This window comes from Tinamus guttatus, unplaced genomic scaffold (assembly GCF_059628265.1).
Source record: "Tinamus guttatus ecotype Peru unplaced genomic scaffold, ASM5962826v1 Tinamus_guttatus_pri_ptg000503l, whole genome shotgun sequence".
Taxonomy (NCBI): Eukaryota; Metazoa; Chordata; class Aves; order Tinamiformes; family Tinamidae; genus Tinamus; species Tinamus guttatus.
In genome coordinates this window covers 5,191,318-5,212,917 of record NW_028289037.1, presented here as the reverse complement: position 1 = coordinate 5,212,917, position 21,600 = coordinate 5,191,318, and the positions used below count along the sequence as shown (strand labels likewise).

General features: G+C 36.9%; 1 protein-coding gene across 1 annotated transcript in view; it reads left to right on the top strand.

Moving 5' to 3' along the window:
* Positions 1–21,600, top strand: part of AGMO (alkylglycerol monooxygenase) — a 144,073-nt gene that overhangs the window by 29,947 nt on the left and 92,526 nt on the right. The gene's annotated exons all lie outside the window — the stretch shown is intronic.

Below are 21,600 nucleotides of genomic sequence, written 5' to 3'. Positions count from 1 at the left end.
TTTTATTTTTACTTTCGTGTGTGTGTGTGTGTTATATTCCCATTCTGTCAAGGGGCACACAGTAGAAAACATAATAAACTTATAATTACAGAAGTCCAGTCTCCTGATCTTTAGAAAAAAATAAAGCAAGAATTTCCAGAGTTTCAATGGCACAGGCTGTCTTGTTCCAAATATCTTCACCAGCTCACTCATTCCTTCCCCGTTGTGTTAAATAAGGAGGACAATTAAGAGGGGCAAGGAAGTGAAAATGAACTGCAGAGAAGACAAGTGATTTTAGGAATGGCATAATCCTCCTAGGGAGCTTCTGGGAGGCAGGGACAGTGTTGCCAGCTCTTGGGATATTATCATAGGTCTCAAGCCCAGCCCGATATTCACAGTACAGATTTTGAACTCTAAAATCTCTTTTCTTTGCCTTTTTTTTTTTTTTTCCTCCTATAAGACACATTCACCTTGCTTTTCTGCTGCAGGGAGAATAGAAATTACTTAAAATAATAATGCAAATGGTATAGATTGCAGCAGTTGCAGCATTAAGAGATATCACGATTATCAGCACAATAACTGTACAATGGGGTATATTTGAGTAGGAAAAAAACTGCAGACTGGGTGTTCAAGTGAAATATGGGAGCAGTGGAGGATGTGGAGGAGAGCGTGGGGAGGACGGCACGGGGTAGAGGGGCGTGATGGAAACCAGCGTTCTGGGCCGTATGTAGCAAAGCAGGACGACAGAGAGGTTCAGAGCACGATTAGAAGGGATGGTCTGGGGCTATTGCAAAGAGAGGGAGGGTTTGTGATGGATAGTTTTATGGCTACCACATGACAAAGTTTAGGGATAAAGTCCTGCCCTGTATAAGCCAATATGAGCTTTGCTATTAATTACAAAGAAAGGATTTGCATCAAAAGTGGTGAAACTCCTTTATAGGAGGCATGAAGAAATTCTGCATTTCTGTGTGCGATTTGGGCAGTCCTCCCTAGTGCACTGAATAGTTGCCTCCCAAGTAGTAATGATTCAAAATCTTACAATTGTCAAACAATTTTTCAGTCTGTAAAACTGGCACCAATAGCTTTTACGGGAAGAGTCAGGTAAAGCTGCCCTCAACATTTGCAAGTGCTAGAGGAATGTATTTTTATGCAGGCTTTGCAGAAGAACAACCCTTTAAAGATAGCACGTTTTTCATCTGCATATGTTCAACAAATGGCTCTATTAATATTTGTTAGTCACTTATAGCTTCCTATCTAATAGTTAAGTAACACAAGCATCCCTTGAGAAGCGTGCTACTGAGTGTTAATATAATTGCTGAAAAGGTTCACACATTTTTTAGGCGGGAATAATATCCAGTATGTTGCGTCTTTTGTGTGAGAGGATAGCACATTTTACACATTAATCAAAATAATTCACAGAGCTTACTTCATCTTCCACTCTAGTAGGATATAGTTACTACACAAATAACTTTAGCACAGGAAGTAAGAATAATGCTGTAATTAACTGAAATTGCAGGGAACTTAGGTAGTCAGAATGTAATTATGCAAGGCAGAACTTGGTCAGGAAGCAGGATTAACTTTCCTGTTCTTTTGAAAAATGCCAGATGATTGTTAATATTTATAAATGTTTTTTACACGTCAGTTGAATGATGATGCCTGTGACAGAGTTAAGGTTATGCTAAGTGGTTGGTTCCTCTCTGACTCAGTGATAAAGATGCTTCCTCCAGAAGCAGCTGTTAAATTTCCTTCTTGCAGGTTAGATTTCCTTAGAGGTATCACATCCTAAGATTGACCCAATCTTTATTGGTTTGTCAGAGCTAATTTGATCTTAGAATATCTGAAGTGAAGTCAAATCGAAAATGACATAATCAAAGTGATTTATTATAGAAGAATGGTAGAAGTGCGTGTTCTGTGTTGCTTCAGACACGGATATAGTAAAGTGCTGTATGCCAGATATTGACTCAGAGGAGAGATGCATATTTATGCCTAAGTTTCAAAGGAGTGCAGGACCATTCTTAATGTTAGTAGAAATGGTTTCTATAGCCTGTATGGTTGTGGAAAATGAGCACTGTGTAGTTCAGAAGGAATATAATAAAGTCAGAATTAAACTCAGCCAAAAGAAATAGAAAACAGGAGCAGCTATTAAGAATTGTCAGTTTAAATCCAAATGCAGGGAATGATATTTAATTCAGGAAGAAACTTGTTGTATCTGTAATTTATTCTAAAGAAAATGCTGGGACGTTCAATGAAGCCAAAGTATTGTAGTCTGACTCAGGTAAATGCTATATTGGCAGCTGCTTTGAATGTGAAACATTAGCAAGGTCAAAATGAGCCAGTGTAGTCCTACTGTACACTATTTATTCCCCTACCCTAGCCACGGCAACCTTAATTTTAAGCCTGATATTATTCTTCAGGCAAGACATGAATTTAACCCTTGATTTACCAGAGTTCTCAATACAAAGTTATTTAAACTTGTGTTTATTTGTGCGCAATACTTTCGGGCATTTTAAAATTAAGTAGCTGATCACTGTGTTAGCTCTTCTTTCAGTTCTTAGTTATTTGGAGATCTAGAGTTTTCATAAAAAGTCAAAATTGAATTCCTTTATTTTTTTTAATTATTATATTTTAAATCCATAGCTGTGGATTAATTCTATTAATTCTATATAGTCTGTTAGAATGATACACTGTATTTATGGTTTAAATACCATCAAATATGGCATTCAGTAAAATAATAGCACATGGAATATGTTATACTGATTACTGTTCAGTGTACTATATTATAAATAAGCATTTTAATTTGGTGCTTTAAAAATAAGGCTATTAATGCAAGCTAAATTTGTTAATACTATAGCTAGTTTTACCACACTGGCTGAATTAGTTTGCAGGGTAAAATCATAACAAATGCCATGCCCACCTGATGATCTTGTGAGATTCATATAGATTTTAGTAAGTTATATTGTTTGCAATAGATGTTGACCTGCCAATCTTTCTGGTCAAAATAGCAGCCTGAACACAAGAACTGAAGTGTGACAGCTCCATATCCTGTGGTAGGGAAATCTTACGGAAAGTGAACATCTGCCTCTCTGGCTTCCCATGGTGGTGAGCAGACCAGCAGAGATACAAAACGTTAATCCTTTGTACTCACTAAAATATGCCTGACATCATGATCACAATTCTGCGGTATTTCTTAGCGTAGGACTTGCCAAGACTGTAAAGAAAATGTTTTTGCAAGGAGTCTGTCTTTGTCCTGACATTTATGTGAGGACACAATTCGCCTTGAACCTTTTAGTCTTCCTCTTCCTTTAGAGATTAATGAAAGGAGCCTATTCATCGCAGTCTCTTGGTGTTTTCGTGGAAAAATAATAGCTCAAGTGCATAGGCCCACTCCTCATCTGAAATATGAGCAAGGCCCGGAGCTAGAGCAGTGTGTGCCCACTGCATATTTCTACCAAGATGCTGGACTTCTGCCACTGTGAATAATGTTGAACTTAAAACCAGCTTCCACAAATGAAAGAAACAGATAAAAATGCTTACAAAAGATCAATGCTTATAGAATAAATATACCAAAAATTGCATTTGAAAAAATATGCAGGATCACTGTTTATTACTGCAATAGGTTTTTAAAATAATTAAGAAATGACCTTTTCTCATTTTGTATATGGAGAATAATCCTCTGGGAGCCGTGGCAGGATGTTTTCTGTTAACCTTTTTTTTCTTTAACTAGAAGAGGAAACCCATTTCTAGCCAATTTTTTTCAGTATCTAGGCAATAAACCTTGTATCTAAAAAAACACTTGCTAGAAAGTGCTGTTATCTGTTTAAAATTTACGGAAACACTGTATTTTAATGGCACAATAGCTAATGCTCAATTATAGAGGAATTCCTCCGGAAGAACAAGTCATGACTGCAAGTGCCAAATAAATCTAGCAGTGTGACATGGATAGTAAAATTTCATAACAATCATAATCTGAGGGCCGTGTTTTCAAAGCAGATTGTGTTGATAGTGCTCCAGCTGACCTGGCCATCTGTGATGTGGTTTCAATGTGAGATAAAATGCCATTTAATTTGTGAGGCTTGGAGAGGGTCACTCAGTGTATAAGAGGTGAAGAATCATGAAATTATAGCTCAGTCAAAATGCTTGTTAAGTTAATGTTATTGTGGCTATAGAGTCCACAAGAGCATGAGTCTGTCCTCAGACTGGTACCCATAACTGCAGTGTTGCAACCCAGATGCCTCATAATCTTTAATAGGGCTATGACTGTCAGAAAAAAAGCAAAACAATTTTATAAAGCTTCATAGAAACAACAATATTTTGAAATTAAAGGGGAGAGAAATGAGGAGAACGTTTTTCAGAACTGGAATACTGATATATAGGCTGAATACAAAAACTCCTTCATCACAGGCAGCCTTCAGGTAGCTAGACATAATATATGAGAGGGGAGTTACAACTTAGCACTAAACAGCAACACACTACTGTGACTAGCTGTGAAGTTGTTAGGGAAACAGTAAAATCTCTAGATTCAAAATGCCCTCAGCCTCTGTGTTCTCATGCTATTCTGTACTTCATGATTTATTTATTTATTTATTTGGGCCTCTAAAATCTTCTGAAAAAATGAACGGAGGTATTCTCAGATTGGGTGGCTATATTTTTAATGCTAGCATTCTTACTAGCACAGAAGATAAAACTAAGTATTATTCACTTTAAATATGTCAGTTTATTCTTCTACATACTTTCAAGACTTTCTATTACTGAAAGCGCTAACCATAAACCTACAATCAGGTTTAATGGTCCTGTTTTATTACATGTTGATACATTTGTTTTCAGGATTTGAGGCAAAGAACATTCTGAAATTTTCCTAGTGTTGAGATATAAGCAATTTTTTTCAGAGTATCACAAATATTCTGGTAGAAGTACACAGCTGAAATCTTAAAGAAGTCCATTCCTCACTCATATTCTGGAAATACAATTGAGTAAAGAACCAAAGGTGTTTTTTTTTTTTTTTTTTTTTTCCCATCTTCAGGTTTCCAATTAAATGAGACAGTCATGGCAAGTCAAGATGCATTTTTAAGGACATAAGAAGATGGATTGCTTTTGGGACTGGAAATTTTTGAGCAGATGAGAGCATTTTCATTGTTTTCATTTAATAAGTGAATCACTAAATTTAATTTTCTAGTTGATGGAAGCGATGTGGTAAGGCTTTGCAAGAACATGATTTGCAACCATATGAATTCCATACAGAGTGCACTAAATATGATTTTTCATTTTTAAGAAGTTGAAGAAACTAAGGAATGAGAAATTCATTTAGCACTTATTTAGTGAATATGGGAGACATAAGAAGTGTAAGTAGGAATAATATCTCAGAAGTCACTCATCAGTTGGTTGCTGGAAACATTAATTTCATGGCAAAACACAGTGAATTTCTACTGCAGTGGATGGATATTCCTGCATTGGATATTCTTGCAATGGATATTCTTCATACTTGCAGTGTCTTGGATATTCTGAAGGCACGGACATTTTAAAACATAATGTGTTGAATTCAAAATTTTATTAACATATAATTTGTATTATGTTCAATCATGTATTTATTCTAGAGAATATCAAGTAATCAGTTTAAAGCAACAGAGTTGCAAGTACTGAAACATGGATTTAAAAACTATAAGGATGATAATTAATTCTCAAGACATGTACGTCTATAAAAATAGTGTCATTTTGAGAGGTGAATGTGCAATGCTGATATTTAAACATTTTTACTCTAATATGGTATCCATGTGTTGGCATGGGTTCAAAATAGAGTCTGGGCAAAATCCTGGTACGCTAAGGCCGTGGTAAAATAGCTCCCCAGCAGTACTGGGGACAGTCTTGAAAAAGTGCTGTGTCCTTCAGAGCTCACATCACCTGGGAAGATGAGGGAAAATCTTGACCTAACGGAAAAGTCTAGGCATAGCTGACAGAGTGGCAGAGAAAGAAACAGACATGACAAAGAAAGTATCGACTTTCTTAAGAAGAAGGTTTTATACTTCTTTGAGCAAGAGACTATGGACTGTTCCAAGCTAAGGATTAAGGACAAGGTACCTGCTGTTACTGAGGGAATCATCTCGGTTAGAGCCTCTTTTGACATGTGATGAGAGCAAAGTTTATGGGTAGTGTATTGAGGTTCTAGTACTTCTCTGCTGACCTAGAAGGAAGAGCCTTTTCCCCCTTCGTGCTCTGAGACTTTTAATATACTTCACATCCAGCCGTGGTGGAGGAAGTGTGGAAAAGTCATTGATTGCTTTGCAGGAAGAAATGTTCTTAAACCCGTGTAAGTTTAATGGATGGTTATTTTTATATATTCATAACATTTACAATATGAAGAGTATTTTCTATTTTAGATTGTTTACTTCAGCCAAGTAAAACCCCTTAGAGACCCTGAGAGACCAGACTGCCAGGGTGACATAGAAAATGTATTGCTTCTTATAGGTACATCTTTAAAATCAAGTCATGTAACCACTGACTGACAAACACTTTCTGACAGGCGATATCCTGCTTGTACAGAACATGTCAAAGCCTGTCTGAGATTTTTAGAGTATATATTAACTTGTGCAACCTGTACTAAAATGTACAGCAGTGTTCAATGGTATTTAAAAATAAATAAATAATCATAATATGCCTAAAGATTTTAGTAGACAGTATCCTTGCCTTATTTTTTAATGTCATATTTCAAAGCAATTTTGATTGTATTCAGCTACAAACAATGAAATATTTTTTTTAAAATATGCTGTTGATATCTATTGATATCCTCAACATGGAGATAGAAGGTTATCACTAGTCTGGAAAAAGAACCAAGTATTTCAACTCCCCCAGCCCAAAGTGAATTATCAGTGATATTTCAGGTGATACCTAGGACAATCCAGGCTCTTCTGCACTCAGCTCTACATAATTTTTGGCAGGATAACTTATTAGAGACACAGATCTCATTCCTGAGATTAGTCAAAATACGATAGTATAATTTTCTAATCATTAGGTTGAAGTCTATCCTATGGTTCCAAGTCAATATCAAAATTAAACCATTAAAGGAAAATTCCTAGATCTGGATTTGACTTGAGTATCACTTTGTGATATTTTATGAAGAACTTGGATTTAAGGGAGAACACTCAAATTACTTTCTTCCATCTAAATGGAACAATGTAATGAATGTTCCTTCCTCTGGGAGCCTGGAGAAAATTGTCAGAATAACTATGCTCTGTGGTAATTGCTTTTTTAGCATTAACTCCTTGCTGCTCCTGAGAATCGACCAAATCAAGCTGGTTCTACTAGCACTGGAACTCACTGTAAGCTCTAAGGCCATTTCAAAAACGTGAAAAATAGTATTAGCCAGTACCACATTTTGCCATCTTGGTCTGTAGTATCCAGAATAACTAGTTTTTATTATTTACCTTAGATTTATATGTCCAGTCTGCAGTCACCAGCCAACTAGGAAAGTCTTCACACCTGTTGGCTTTTATCTCTTATGCCTTGGAGCAGGAATTAACATTCTAATGACTGCCTGTTGTTTTGTCTTCTTATGGAAGAACTTAGCAGAAGAACATGCTTCCGAGCAATTTTCAGAATTTATGTCACACAGAACCATGATTATTTTTCTGGGAATAGCTTAATTAATGATGGTGCATGCATAATTGCTAATAGTCTATTTGCAAAGGAGAGCATGTTTCAAAAAATTATACTTTTTAGAGAAACCTTTTGAGTACGTGTGAAGAGCCTCAAAAGAGAGGAAATACACTTTTGTGAAGCGTATTATTTTGTTCCTGCCAGATTCTGAGTCAACAGCAACATGTGCATATATTTTTGAATGGAAGACTTTTCCAATTACTAGGTTTTCAGGATGAATTTATTATGAAACATTCAAGCACTGTTAATGTTGTCTCTGAGTAAAATAACATTTTTGGTGAGGTCAATGTTCATTCAACTTGTTTCCTTGCTCTTAAAATTGTTTGTCGTGCTAATGAACTGTTTCACTGATGAGTTTTCACTGATAAAAGAAGCAAATTCTAATCTAAGGAAGCCTAATCCCCCAGAAGCTTAACTTCCATGCAGAGTACATGGACGTGGCAGGGACGAAACTTTCATTCTCATCTATTTTATTTGCCTTTGGATGCGGTAGCCTTTAGTTTAATAAAAGCCCTGTCCTCCAGATGGATTTGTAAAGGGAAATGCTCCCACACAGAGCTCATTGAAACTAATGCTTCTTTTATGTGAACATGTTATACCGATCTAGACCTTATGTCATTTGATACAGTGAATGCAATCTACTAGTCATCAGTATTTTGTAAAAGTGAACAATTTATTCTGTGATATCTCAGTACGCTGTCATATTACAAACTTCTATTGACCATTTAAATAATTTGCATTGTATAGGGCTCATGGTTTCTTTTTTATGTTGTTGATTTCTATGCTCACTTTAAAACTTGATTTAAATTCCTTATGCTTCTTTCAATGCATTACCAATAAATGCTTCTTGCACATTGTTCAGTTTATAGCAGAGAATATTACTTTTTTATTGGTAATTGCACAGCAGATTATTATGTGGTGAAAAAAAATCCATTCTTTTCCTAAGGCATAAAACCAAGTTCCTGTCTGTTTTGCGGATGTTAAAAATCCCTTGACACTTGAAGAAGAAGAGTGGGAGTATTAACTCTCAGGAACCCTTGGCTGTGTATCCATGAAAAGAGTCTTTCTCCTCCCAGCACAGGGGACTAAGCTTGTTAGGAATTCTTACCGTGAAAGAAACACTTTATGTAATTTTAATAAACAAAATAAATTTAAGAGCCCTTTTTGGAGCGGGAGGGGAAGAATGGGAATGCATTCAACTTTTTATGTTATTAAGAAATATAGAGAGCAGGACAAATTGTCTGAGTATCTGTTCAAGCTTCTAAGCGTGAACTACTTTGGGGAAAATGACTGGAAAAATATTTTTTCCTACCTATTCTTAATATTTGATAACTCTGGGGGAATGGAAAGTCATTTTTTCTCCCCCTTTCAGAAGACATACATAGTAAATATAGAAACTGTTTGCACTATAAGAATCGTAAGAGCTTTAAACCTAACTTTTAATATAGTAGAAAAGAATCCCGCTATTTTTTGAAATGGCAGGAGATTTCAGTGAAGATAGCTGCCCTAACTGGGCAAAAATATTAGTGACTGGTACGTAAAGTGAAGGGTCTTGCTCTAGAATTTGGCATGATCAGAGTCTCTAGAATGCTTTTATTAGTTGTTTTATCTTGCAGCTTTTTTTTACAGATTTTGCAGATTCTCAAACTTTTCCAGAAATACATGAGCATAACTCCCCTGGACATGATGTCCAACCCCTTAGGAACCGCGTGCAGCTTTTTGAGACATCGGTCATGCCAGGTGACCTGGGTCTGCCAGATAGCGGGAGCCGGGGCTCCCGTGCCCAGCGGTCCTGGGGGACGCGCGTCCCCAAGCCAAGACTTTGTGTGCGCCGGTTGTTAGGACAAACAGAGCGCGCGGGTGCCAGGAGAGACCGCCCTGCAGCGGTGTTGTTATTTTTCAGAAGAAGCCCTCTGGTGATATAACAGGGCCGACCCTGCAAGGGGAGGCTTCATAAATCTTTCTCAAGTGAAAGTTCCTGGCCGTGCAGGTTGGAGGGCAGACAAAAGAATCAAAAGGGCCAGGATGTGAAGTCTCCGCGCTGTACATGGGAGGGCTGCCTCGGGGACTTTGCAATAACACCACCATAGCCAAGACTGCGAGGCACAGCTTCAGTTCACTGCCTGCTTTCAACTGCTTCTAATAACAGTTTTAATTTTAGATTCCTCCCGGTCTTCTGCTTAAAATCTTAAAGCCACACTGATTCTTTTAAAAAACTTAAAGGCCATTGCAGTCTCAGCTTAGAAACCTCTAATTTCCCTGCAGCGATACAGTGGCAGCTAAGGATGGTGATTAGAACAGAAAATGTAGAAAGAGATAGTGACTAGAACACAAATATGCTTGATTTGCTTTGACTTTCCACATCCTTGCTGTCCTGAAATGAAAAGAACTTCATAAAATGCAGTATCTGTCACCTACAGGAAACATTTTCATCATCCTCATGTTACTGTCTGCTAGTCATTTAAGTCAGGAGCTTTGCAGCACAAGATCTTCTCAAAGCTGCCTGGAGAAGCCTCTTTGGAGCAGACTGATGACATGCCAGTATCACAGTCCAAAATGAAACTGAGAAACCTTCTTTGTGGTTAATATCTCCACCTGTTCAAACATGATATATGTACATGGAATATATATAACCTTTCTTACTCCATCCGTACTGAAGCCACAGGCCTTGGTGTTTGCCAGCTGTGTACAGGTGACATCGCAAATGGAATAGACACTTTTGGGGTCCAAAAATCACAAGGCTTCTGCCATTTGAGCTAACTGGGCTTACAGTAGGGCTTAGGCGGTTTTGCCTTGCAGTAGGTATGAGAGATGACATAATCCCTCATTCTGGGCTGTAAGTAAAGCTTTTCTTTTATTCCTCTGTGCAAATGAAATTAGCTGTGTTATCCTGGTATCCACATTTCTCGTACAAGAAGAAGAGAAGGAAGGGAAAGTATAATATTTAGACCAGTAAGCAGAGCCAGTTTTCAGACCATTTGAATAGGGAGACCCTTGAATCTTTTTACATGGAGTTGGGACAGGACCAGAACATATGTTGATACGTGCTGTAGTGTTGATATGTGCTGTAGTATTTCTAGGGTAAGTTTTCCATTCTTTATTTGCTATTTTAACATTTCAGCATACCATCATTCCCTCAAGTGGAAAATTTACATGAGGTGAAACATAATGAAAACAAACAAGCAAGTCTTGATTGGCTGTGCAATTTACGTAAAATGTTGGCAAGAGCTTTGATTAAGAGTTTAAATTCACACAGGCTTAATCAAAAAGAAATTAAAATCCTATAAAAAGCCTGCCTAGGATTCCCTTACAGAAACCAGAATGGTCTGCAAGTGCTGGTTTTGTGTGTTTATATCAAGCTTGGGAAAAAGCTTTGGAAAATAAGGCATAATGAGAACTCTTGAAGGGTATTGAATATGTATACATGATAGTACTCATGGAAAAGATGATACCCAGTGCAGAATACAGAGGCAATACTATGCAGCTGAAGACACAGACTCATCTGGTTGACAGGGCAAGGTGTCCACCCTTGCAGTCGCAGCCAGGTGATGGGAGCAATGGGTGCCAGGCTAGTGACTGATAGCGAGCGGACTTAATGTCTCTTTGCAATGAGCCTGCCCAATATTATCTGCTCATATTGTAGTCTCTGTTCTTTTGTTCAGGAGTTCTGGAAATTTTTACTGTTTATGTTGGAAATTTTTAGGCAGCGTATACTAGAGCTAACAAAAGCCATGCTCTCTACAACTGAGTTATCATTCACATTATCCATCATCAGGAACATGGTTCTCTGGAAAGGTCTTCATTGCAATGTGCAATTACATGCCAGGTAAACAGAGAGAAAGTGAGAAGAAAGAACTTGACTGAAAGTTTTTCTGCATTAGAAATGTAGCCAGTCACATTCTTTCTCAGTTTAGCAAATGCATTTTTAAAAATGAAAGATAGTGTATCAAGAAAATAACTTCATTATTTCACAGCTTGAATTATTTGTGCTAGTCATTGTTACTATTTTATTATTGTGCCCTAGGTCACCCGTTCCATAGAAGATTTCATAAAGGTATGGTCAGCAAAGAGCAAAATGAGCAAGATCTATATTCATGATAAATAATATTCACCAAGACTTCCAAACGTAGTTATGGTTTTCATAATAGGAAAAGAAAAAAAAACATCATTGTCAATAGTTTCACTAGGAACATATTGTTATGCTGTTACTGGGATGATGAATGATGCTTTCTTTGGGTGTGTACATTAATATGCTTAGAGGTATTTTGTATTTTTGATGAGTATTGATGGAATTACTTAACATTGTAATAAAATTTGGAAATTGCCAACTGATTCTGGGCTACTTTATAGCAGGTAGGAGAAAGTCAGGATCCTGCAAACTGGTATGCGTGTTGCTGACATGTTCCTTGCGTTAGCTAGCTGCAGACCTTTCATATTATGGGGAGAGTAATCAATAAATTGTACTAGTAACAACAGTTCCATGTAATTCATCATATTTCTGTATTTCAGTGTCCAGACCATGGCAGAATTTCCCTCCCCATGTTTCATTGCACTGAACTGTACCTGCTTAGCTCTCAAGGCTAAGAAGAGTTGTTTTCCAATTCACAGCAATTGCAATGACAAATATCACTGCTTTCTGCCAAAAAGAAATAAAGCAAAGCAATGAACAGAAAACTCCACTTACCAAATGTTCTCACTTGCCCAGAGTCCGTGGCCTTACTAAGAAATCATCTGTTAATGAATTGTGCAAAGTAAATATATTACTTTTCTTGCCAGAAATCGTCATGAGTGAGTACTCAGATCATAGTTAGTCGTTTTAAAAAGCCAAAGATGCTTTCATACTAACAGTTTAAGCATTTTGACACAGAGCCTTAAATATCTACATTGATTTAGAATGAAAACATTTTAGATAAAGTCTTTGAATCCTGCAAAAATATTATCATCCATCATCAGGTTTCAAGGACATATTAATTCAGCAAGTGTCCAGAGAGAAATAGATATGTCAAGTAGCTCTTTATGAGCAGGTGTCTTGGAGGTGCTCAATACAGTGAATAGGCTGGAAGCAGGAATCATATCAAATGCAAGATGAAATTACTTCTGATATGCTTTCTATCTCATCATTAACTAGTCAGTATAAAGAGTTGAGTGAAGAAAGAAACCATCTTGATTTAATCAGAATAATTGCTGGACATTTAAATACTGTTGCAGTATTTTTTTTTATTAAAACTGATTTGGGATAGTCTGCATTTAATATAAAAAGCAGGCTTTTTTGCTGGCATTGAAGTGAGAACAGCGTTGTGATCTGTGATGACAGCACGTGACATGTCCAGTGTCCTAGGATCCAGTGGTTGTTTTGGTTGGCTGGAGTCGCATAGAAAATTCCATAGGATTTTGTCTCACATTGACTCTGCTGGTGACAAGATCTGAAGTCAGTCAGCAGACACAAAATCAACAGCTAGTCGGCATATTGCTTGCATGTGCTTGACTCTACTGTTTTCTGTAAGGTTTATTAGCTGCTTTCATTATTTTCTGCAGTAAGCGTTGCACTTCTGATCCAGAACAAGTTTAGAAAGTAATAAAAATGATTTTGTGCCGCTTTTTACAGTTTTAACTGCGTTTAAAAGTAGAAGCACATGATGGTTTATTGAGTTCCATTGATTTTAATGAGTTTTCAACAGCTCATCTTGAGTTTTTTTTTTAAAAAAATGCAATTCCAATGTGAAATTTCCTTCCTAAAGCATCTCGGTTAGTTGTTCAGATTACACTGTAAAATGAGAGATTTCCTTTTTCTTCTTTACTGACAAATGTTGGCATATTGTTTGTTTCTCAGTATTTCTCAGAAAAAAGCAGCGTAGCATGCACCCTTGTTTCTTGAGAAGACTTTTTAATTGCATGAAATGGAGCTACTGTACATACCTATGAAAAAGAGATGGTGAGCTCAAGATGAGTTGGTACCTCTAAGTGAAAGAAATTCCTGTCTGATCTTGTAGTGGTTCGTATGCAAATGTTTTTGTGGCCCTCACAATTAGACTATATCACATTAACTCACAAATGAGATGATTAAAAATTTCCTCCCAGTCAGAGAGCTGACTATATTCATAAGGAATTCTTGACCATGACGTTATAATAATATGCAAAAGGATAAGCTACAAGATTTTCTGCATTGTTGTTTACAAGGTTTGTAAGATTATATTTTTCAGTAATTATCCTTTCTTTTGAAGTTAGATCACAACAAAAAGAGGAATATGCGTTAATGTGTTCTTTATATGCCAATTATTTTAGGTAGGTAAGCTGACTTTTAACAGTTTTACCCATTCCACAGAAGGCAAATGAGCTGAGTGGTACTTTTTACAGATATTTCTGTTTATGTTTATTCTTCTTTCTCCTTCATACCAGGTCTTTGATGCTGTCCTGTGATGAATGTCAAGAGTTTTTTGCACCTACTTTACTATTGTTTGATCATTGATCTTTAATTACATATATCCAAAACGCAAAGTTATTAGCTCTTCAGTGACAAGAAATAAGATTCTTTTAAAATAATTTTTACACTATACTACACTATGCTCTACTATGCTATACTATACTTTTAAAGTTTATTTTTTCTGCCTAGGTTAAAGTAGGATCATTTATCTTCCGTGACATGTTGCTTTTCTCAGTGGCACTTCTGAATTACTAGAGTTAGCCTACTATTGCTGATTCTCGTGAGGGACATGGGTTGGCTGTTTTGTTACTATATTAACAGAATAACTTATATAGTAATAGCAAAGAGCAATGTGCACAGCAATATGCAAATATTGCTCTAATTGACAGTGTCTGCTGTTGTGTTGTTTTGTTGTCCCTCATTTCTTGTTTCGCAGTCTCAGCCAAATTTTGACCAAGTAAGTTGAGTCATGCTCCTGCATGTGGCCATGAGAGCCAGAACTGATGAGGAGCGTGGAGGGCAGATGTATGGGAGAAGAGTGGGGCAAGAGAAGGAGGAGTAGTCCCTAATTTAGTTACACAAACCATTAGATTAGGTTTGCCATGGGGTCTGACTTCTCCCCAGAATTCCAGTCTCCTTCCCATATAAAATATAAAATACTTTTCTCTAAATGAAACCTGACGCAGAAGGGACCTAAAGCTCAGCTCAGTGCACAGGAATACCAGGGCAATGCTTATGGCAGATTTGCCTGTAAATCCTCATATTTCTGTCACTCATAAGCACCGGGGGAATTATTGGACCCATAGAGATAGCTCTCTAGTTAATTTTAACTGCCTCAGGCTAGTGCCAGTCGATGGCAGAGGGTTTAAAGCCCTCCTTCCAGGGCTTTAAAAGAGAAGAGGTCAGAGGAAATCTGTGTCAGGTCTTTGAGAGGTGCCAACAGGCCAGAGAGCCTAATGTCTTGCTCGTTTATCTCCTGCTGCTTCTTTCAGATGCAATTCTGGTGATTGCTAGTTCTGCTAGTTCTCTCCAAAACAGACAGGGCTTTCTTTGGCCACACATGGCTGCCCAGCACTGATCCTCTGGCCTTGGAGAGCCGGACTGAGGATGCTCCTGGCAGGAAATTGGCCCTACACTGGCCCCAGCGCCGCAAGCTCTGTCACCGCAGGGCCGGACCAGTGCCACCATCAGTGGGTGGGCCAGGAACAGGCATATGGGTATTAACCCAATAGACCTGCTGTTGTTTGGGGATAGAGGACTGCAGGCAGCCCAATTACTTTCTTTCTCATTAATGAATATGTGAATTTTGCCAAGAGGCCTTCTTATGGCTTTGTACTGTTTCCTGCAAACAAGCTGCAATTCTGGGAAGCTCCTGATGCTGCTGAGTAAGATGCACATTAGGACATCTAAATAAGTAACAATAGTTGCAATTATTTTATGAAATGATGATTACTGACCTTGTTTACTTTTATTGTGGACATGAGTATATTCCATAAAATTCATTTTTATTTTTAGTATTTGGCATTAGCAAAGAGGGTGGTTCGTTTGTTCATTTGTTTGTTTGTTTTCATCAGAAAAAAAAACCCTTCAGTGACTGTGCTGTTGCTGCTCTATTACAATTTGCCACTGGAGCTTGAATTCTCAGGCTGCTAACCGCACAGGAACAGAGAGGATTTCAGAATAGCAGCCCCATTAATAGATAGCATTTCTGATAAGGTGTTGCCATTTTCTCTTATCCCTACTGGGCTGTCACAATGTCTGCAATCTTGACGATGTTTGAATACTTAAAATTAATGCAAAATTTTTGGATAAACTGCTTTTTACTATATCAACTCCATTAAACTTCTTCAAGCCACATTTCTGTCCTGGCTTAAGATCTGAAAAAAAAAAAAAAAAGCATTCACAGTATTCAGTATGCTGCTCTGGACTAGTCCACTACTTTTATAGGAGTTCATATAAATCCAGAATAAATCAACAGAGCATGATACTCTGGAACATCACCTTGCACCAAAAAAAAAAAAAAAAAAATCAAATTAATTCTGTAGAAGGAAGACTGATGAAGTGCAGTTTCACCTACACTAGAGTTCTGACAGTGGAAGAAACAGCTGCTGGCAAGGACCCAGAAGACATTAGAGCATATGAGTAATTTTATATAATATTTCATCTTTAAGGTTAAGCAGCAATTATTTTTTTTGTATGGAATGTGTATTTAAAATATTTGATGAATGATTAAGTATAACGGGCTGCAGGATGCAGAAGAGATGTAAATAGCTGAAATTATTTCATACTTGAAAAAAATTATGAAGAACCTCCTTCAATTGTAAATTTTATTTTTTCTAGAGGGGGAATTTGGGAAACATAGAAAAGCTCTAAAGTGATTCTCTGTGATCTACTATTTCAGTGAAAAAATGAATAGTAAAATGGATCTTCTATTTCATATGAAAAGTGGATTGTAGTAAACAATAAGAAAGCACTGCTAAGTGCTTACCTTTAGATTTCTAATGTACGCAATTACAACATACATCTCAAAACATAGGAGAAACACCTCCTCATTAACATAAAACATGCGTTTCTAGTGGCCCAGTGGGATAGAGTGAATATAGCTGCTTTTTGTTAGCAATGTATGTATTAGCTACTTGAAATAATTCACAAAATAAAGATATTCAGAGGGGAAATTGAGTATTTTATTTTATCTATTCATTTGTAATTTAAAATGGAATTGGGATGTGAATTTTTTTCTGTCCATCATAAATTCAGATTTTCTTGCACTTATCTTCTCATTTTTACTTCAATAACTCTTCTAAAACTTGAGTTAAATTCTTTGTGAAGACAATAAAACATTCTTTGTAAAAACATAATAAAAAATCTTTCTGTTGCTAGCAGATATTCATTATTTCTGAGTAGACCAAAAACTGACACTGGAGAAATACTGTGCTCGAAACTGAGAAATACTGAGAAATACTCTCATGGGATGAGAGGTGCTCTGGTGGAGCCCTGTGAGCACTGGAGGGTATTCTGCTTGCCCTAGGCCTCTGCTTGCTCTTGAATCAGTGAAATCCATGGTGCTAAAGACACAAAGTAATTCATGCTTTTTGGTGCATTTTGGAGACAGTCACCATCTTGTGATGCTTTAGAAGAGATATCTAACTCCAGCTAGAGGAAATAATGCAAAAAGCTGTTTGAGTAAGCTGTATTTGAGAAGGAATTTGACATTGTAGGAAGTGATAGCTGGCCTGGCCTTCTCTGGAACTGTGTCAATTTAGATCCTTTCTGCACGGTAATGTGAAATTTCAATTTGCTCAGCAAAAGAACTATATGTTTACTTTTTTCCAGACTGCTTTTACTCATCCATATCAGAAATCCAGAGCTAATTTTGCCTGTCCTTGAAACACCTTCATGCCTTTGCAGAGTTGCTCTGTATTGCGCAAGCCGCAAAGCTCAAAAATACCCGCTCTTTCCATTTTCCTGTGGGTCTCTGGGATCATACACACCCTCATGGGAGGACTTGGCATCCCGATTCCCTCTGCCTGGAAAGTCCCTGGAGAGCCTCTGGGGAGAGCGATTGGATGAAGAGAAGCATTTCCCGGGAAGAGCAGCCCTGGGCCTCCTGGGGCCCACAGGGCTCTTTCTGACTCCAAGGGCGCCTTTCCAATGTCCAGAGTTTCCAGAGGACTTCTCACTCCTCGACCCCCGCCATAAACCGCCTGTCTGTTTTCTGGTAAAGGAAGGAAAAGCGTCTCAGACTTGTGAATTATCTGTGCGCCTGGGGAGGACAGGGCGCGCCCAGTCCTATTTCCAGGGTGTTTCCAGCCACACCAGACAGTTTCTAGGGAAACCACCGGAGCACAGTTCCAGCTTCTCAGGAATAGGATGTTTTTACTTGCCCAAATATGGACTTAGAGACTGATCACATTTGAAAATCTTGAGCTTGGGGTATGTATTTGTCCTTTATATATGCGTGTATATTCTTATTTTCTGTGTATTCACATATACACACATATATTCTTATTATCTCTGTGCACAGTACATGGAGTTCTTGTTATTTCCACACACCAATTTCAGGTTAAGATAACAAGGAGAGCATTGAGCCAGTGTCTCCATTTTCCTATTATGTGAAACAAAATTTTGGTAGTACTAGTTGATTGATTCCAGATATAGCCAAATTGGCAAATAAAAAGTAAAATTTTCCATTTTTTAAGCAAGTCCATGGAAACAATGTTGAGAGAGGAAATTGTATCTGGCAAGTTAAAGGGGCCTGGATCACCATGCTTTACTTCACAACATACACCCACACAAGCTTTGAACTCCATTGCATCCTAGGTTCCTGCTGGCTGCATTTCCAAAGATTCAAAATATTTCTAATAAAAGAAGTCGTCAGCCAGCTTTTCCCTCTGAGTTCGGAAATAGCTGGTGTGACCTATAGTTACCAGTTTCCAAAATTAATGGATGAATCATAAGAAGACATACTTTACTCTTGTTTATAATTTGAAAATTTTGGCCCTTGTGTTTAGGAACTTTTTTTTTTCATTAGTTACAATTTCGTTATTATAAATGTGGGAAAAGTTCCTAGTGGGAAAAGAATGCTGCAGACACACAGGCAGCTCCAAAGCCAGCCCCCACGTTGTGATTTTCCTCTCGCATCACATCTGGAATGTGTAACTTATAAACTCAATCCGAACAAGAATTATGGTGGAGTGAGTTAAAAAGTTTGCATTTGATGAGGACTAAAGTTGACCCTGTTAAGGACATGATATTATTTTTTTTTCTTTAATCAAAGTACTGTTTTTTTTTCTTAGAGAAAAAGAAAATGCTTGCTAACTTTTAGCTTAAGCCCAGGAAGTTAAGGCTCTGCTAATGAGAGCTCAGGCTCACGCAGCTGGCATGTAGTCAGGATTGACTGTACTCTGTGTTGTCCTGTACATATATCCAGTCTTTTTTTCTTCTTCCTTTAAACAATCATCTGTATATTGCAGCTGGGATGTGGTGATTTTTTTTTTGTTCCGAAAAGCATTGTAAAGAGAAAAATTCACAAAGAGGTATTGAATCAGAGGTTTCTGCTTTATCTTCCGCTGCACATAATTCAGAAGTTCTGTAGTAATACTTGGACTGAATAAAGTAAGAATAAAATCAGAACAATATACTTCACCTTTCAATGCCAATAAAATCTCAAATGATTATATTTTGCAACATATGTTAAAATCAGCACCATACAAAATGACAAGTTTAATCTATCCCCGATATAATTCAACTGAACTAAGTATATGTACTTCGCAGATGATTTTTTTCTTTCATCCTTTCTAGTTAGAAGAGTAAGAAATTATCATACTTATAGAAATCTTTGCAAACTTGATCTCTCTCCTGGATATCGGTAGACTTGTGCAAATTAACAAACTAGTTCATTACAGTTGTCTTAAGTGTGAGCTCACATCTCCATGCACTAGGCACGAATACAACAGCAGCGTGAATCTGCAGTTGCACAGTAACACTTTATCTTCTCTTATTTTAATAACTTATTAATGACTTATTAATAACTTATTTTAATAGCTAAACTCTGATAGTTTATAAACATTCAGTACAAGATGGAACGAGTCTGATTCAAGCCCAATTCAAGAGACTTTGTAAAAAAAATGGATCCAATTTCCATTTTCCGTGGTCAAAGTTATGAATAGAAAAATTACACAAAAATTCCATGAGATCATAACCACCAAGTTATAAGATTATGACTTGGTTTTCAAGTTTCTATACTGCCAAATAGAGGTTTGAGTATTGCCAGAGATGCACTCGCTTCTACATTAGTAAAGAAATGGAAGAGCTGTAGGCTGGCGGAAATCAAGCAAAAAAGCTTTCCGAGAAGTGCAGAACAGCAGAAAATTTTTGCCATGATTGCCCAGCAAAAGCTTGTCAGGAGGTTATGACTTAAAAAACCTACAAAGATCTAGTGCAGTTCCAAATAACTGAGGAGATATTAACTGTGAAATGTTTGATTTCATAAATATAATCATGATGTAAGAAAAGTAAAACGAAGAGATGGGCCAATATCAAGCCATAGCGAACATGACAGATATAGAGTCATAACCTATGATCTTATGTATGAATTGTTATACGTAAGATATCTATTCTACAGACTAATCTTTCTATTAACCGTTGTTAAGTAAAGAAAAAAATGGAGAGATTCCTGACTACTGCAGCTGGACACATAACATATGTTCTGCACACTTCTTTCAGATGTGTGCAATGAAAGCATCATTCATGGAATAGCTCCCAAACAGGAGTAGGCTGTTCTGAGAGTTTAAATCCCCCCACAAAGTGATTAGATCAGTATGAAGAACTATTGTGCCATTTTCTGCCTGCTGCCACTGTAGCTAACAGAGCACAGTTAAATGTAGTCGAGCATAAGATTAGCATATCTAATGCACACTAGAATTTGCTCATCATTTGAGGCTGAAAACTTCAGAAGAAAGATGTTCAAAAATGGCTGCCTTTGGTCACAAGCACTGTTTCTTCCACAAAATAATTTGACCTTATTAATCACACCAAAAGATATGAAATATATTCCATCACTATAGCTGTCAATTCCTTTCAATAGCTCAGTTTCCAGATTTTGTCATGTCTTAAAATTTTCACTTTTTTTTTTTTGATACTTCATGATGTAGCTTGTTTTTAGGTTGCTTTTTATCTACTAGGTTTAATCTGTGATTTCAAAGGAAAAAAAAAGACCCCTTCCAAAAGACCTAGAAAACATGGCTTAAGACTAAGTGGATCATAGAGATTCTAAAATCAGAAAGAAAATCATTGCAACACAGATCACTTGCTACCCTTTAATCTCTTTGATATAGAGTAATTAAATGATTTCTATGTTTTCTGTCTTTATGTTTTTGCATCTTTTTAGAACTATCCCCCTAATTTCTTAGGCATTGTGCTCTAAAGACCAGTTTAGAAGACTATGTGGGGTGATGGGTGAAAGTCAGACATTGAAGTCTTTGACTCATCTCTTAATTGTTATTATTATTATTATTATTATTATTTTGTATTACAGTTTTATTGTTTAGAGTGATAAGTTTGTATGGAATTTGAAGGTTTATATGGATTTAGAAAAATATAAATTCCTGCCAAGATACCCATGTACGAAAGAAATATATTCTAGTCATCTTTTCTTCAGCAGCTGCAACTGATATCGGAATTGCAGAAAACACCCTGCAAGCAACAACCCCAATTTTGTCACTGTATACTGTATTTATTTGGAAAAACAGGCATATGTTTACCATCCCCTTCTATTAAAACAAAAAAAATCTTTTAGCAGCAACACTGCTTCCTCCTTTTTGGTTGATCTGCATTTCAAGTTTGAGTTACTATTACAGTATTCCAGATAACAAATGGCAGTGTCATTTGAGGGTATTTCAGAGATTCTGTGATGAGAAAAATGGTAGGAAATGCTAAAAATATGTTTTAGCTATTTATAGCAAGTCTTACTTTGATAAAACTTCACTAAATTGTAAGCTTTATAATATAAGTAGAAAACTTTATAATATCCGTAGAACTGTGATGCTGTAAGC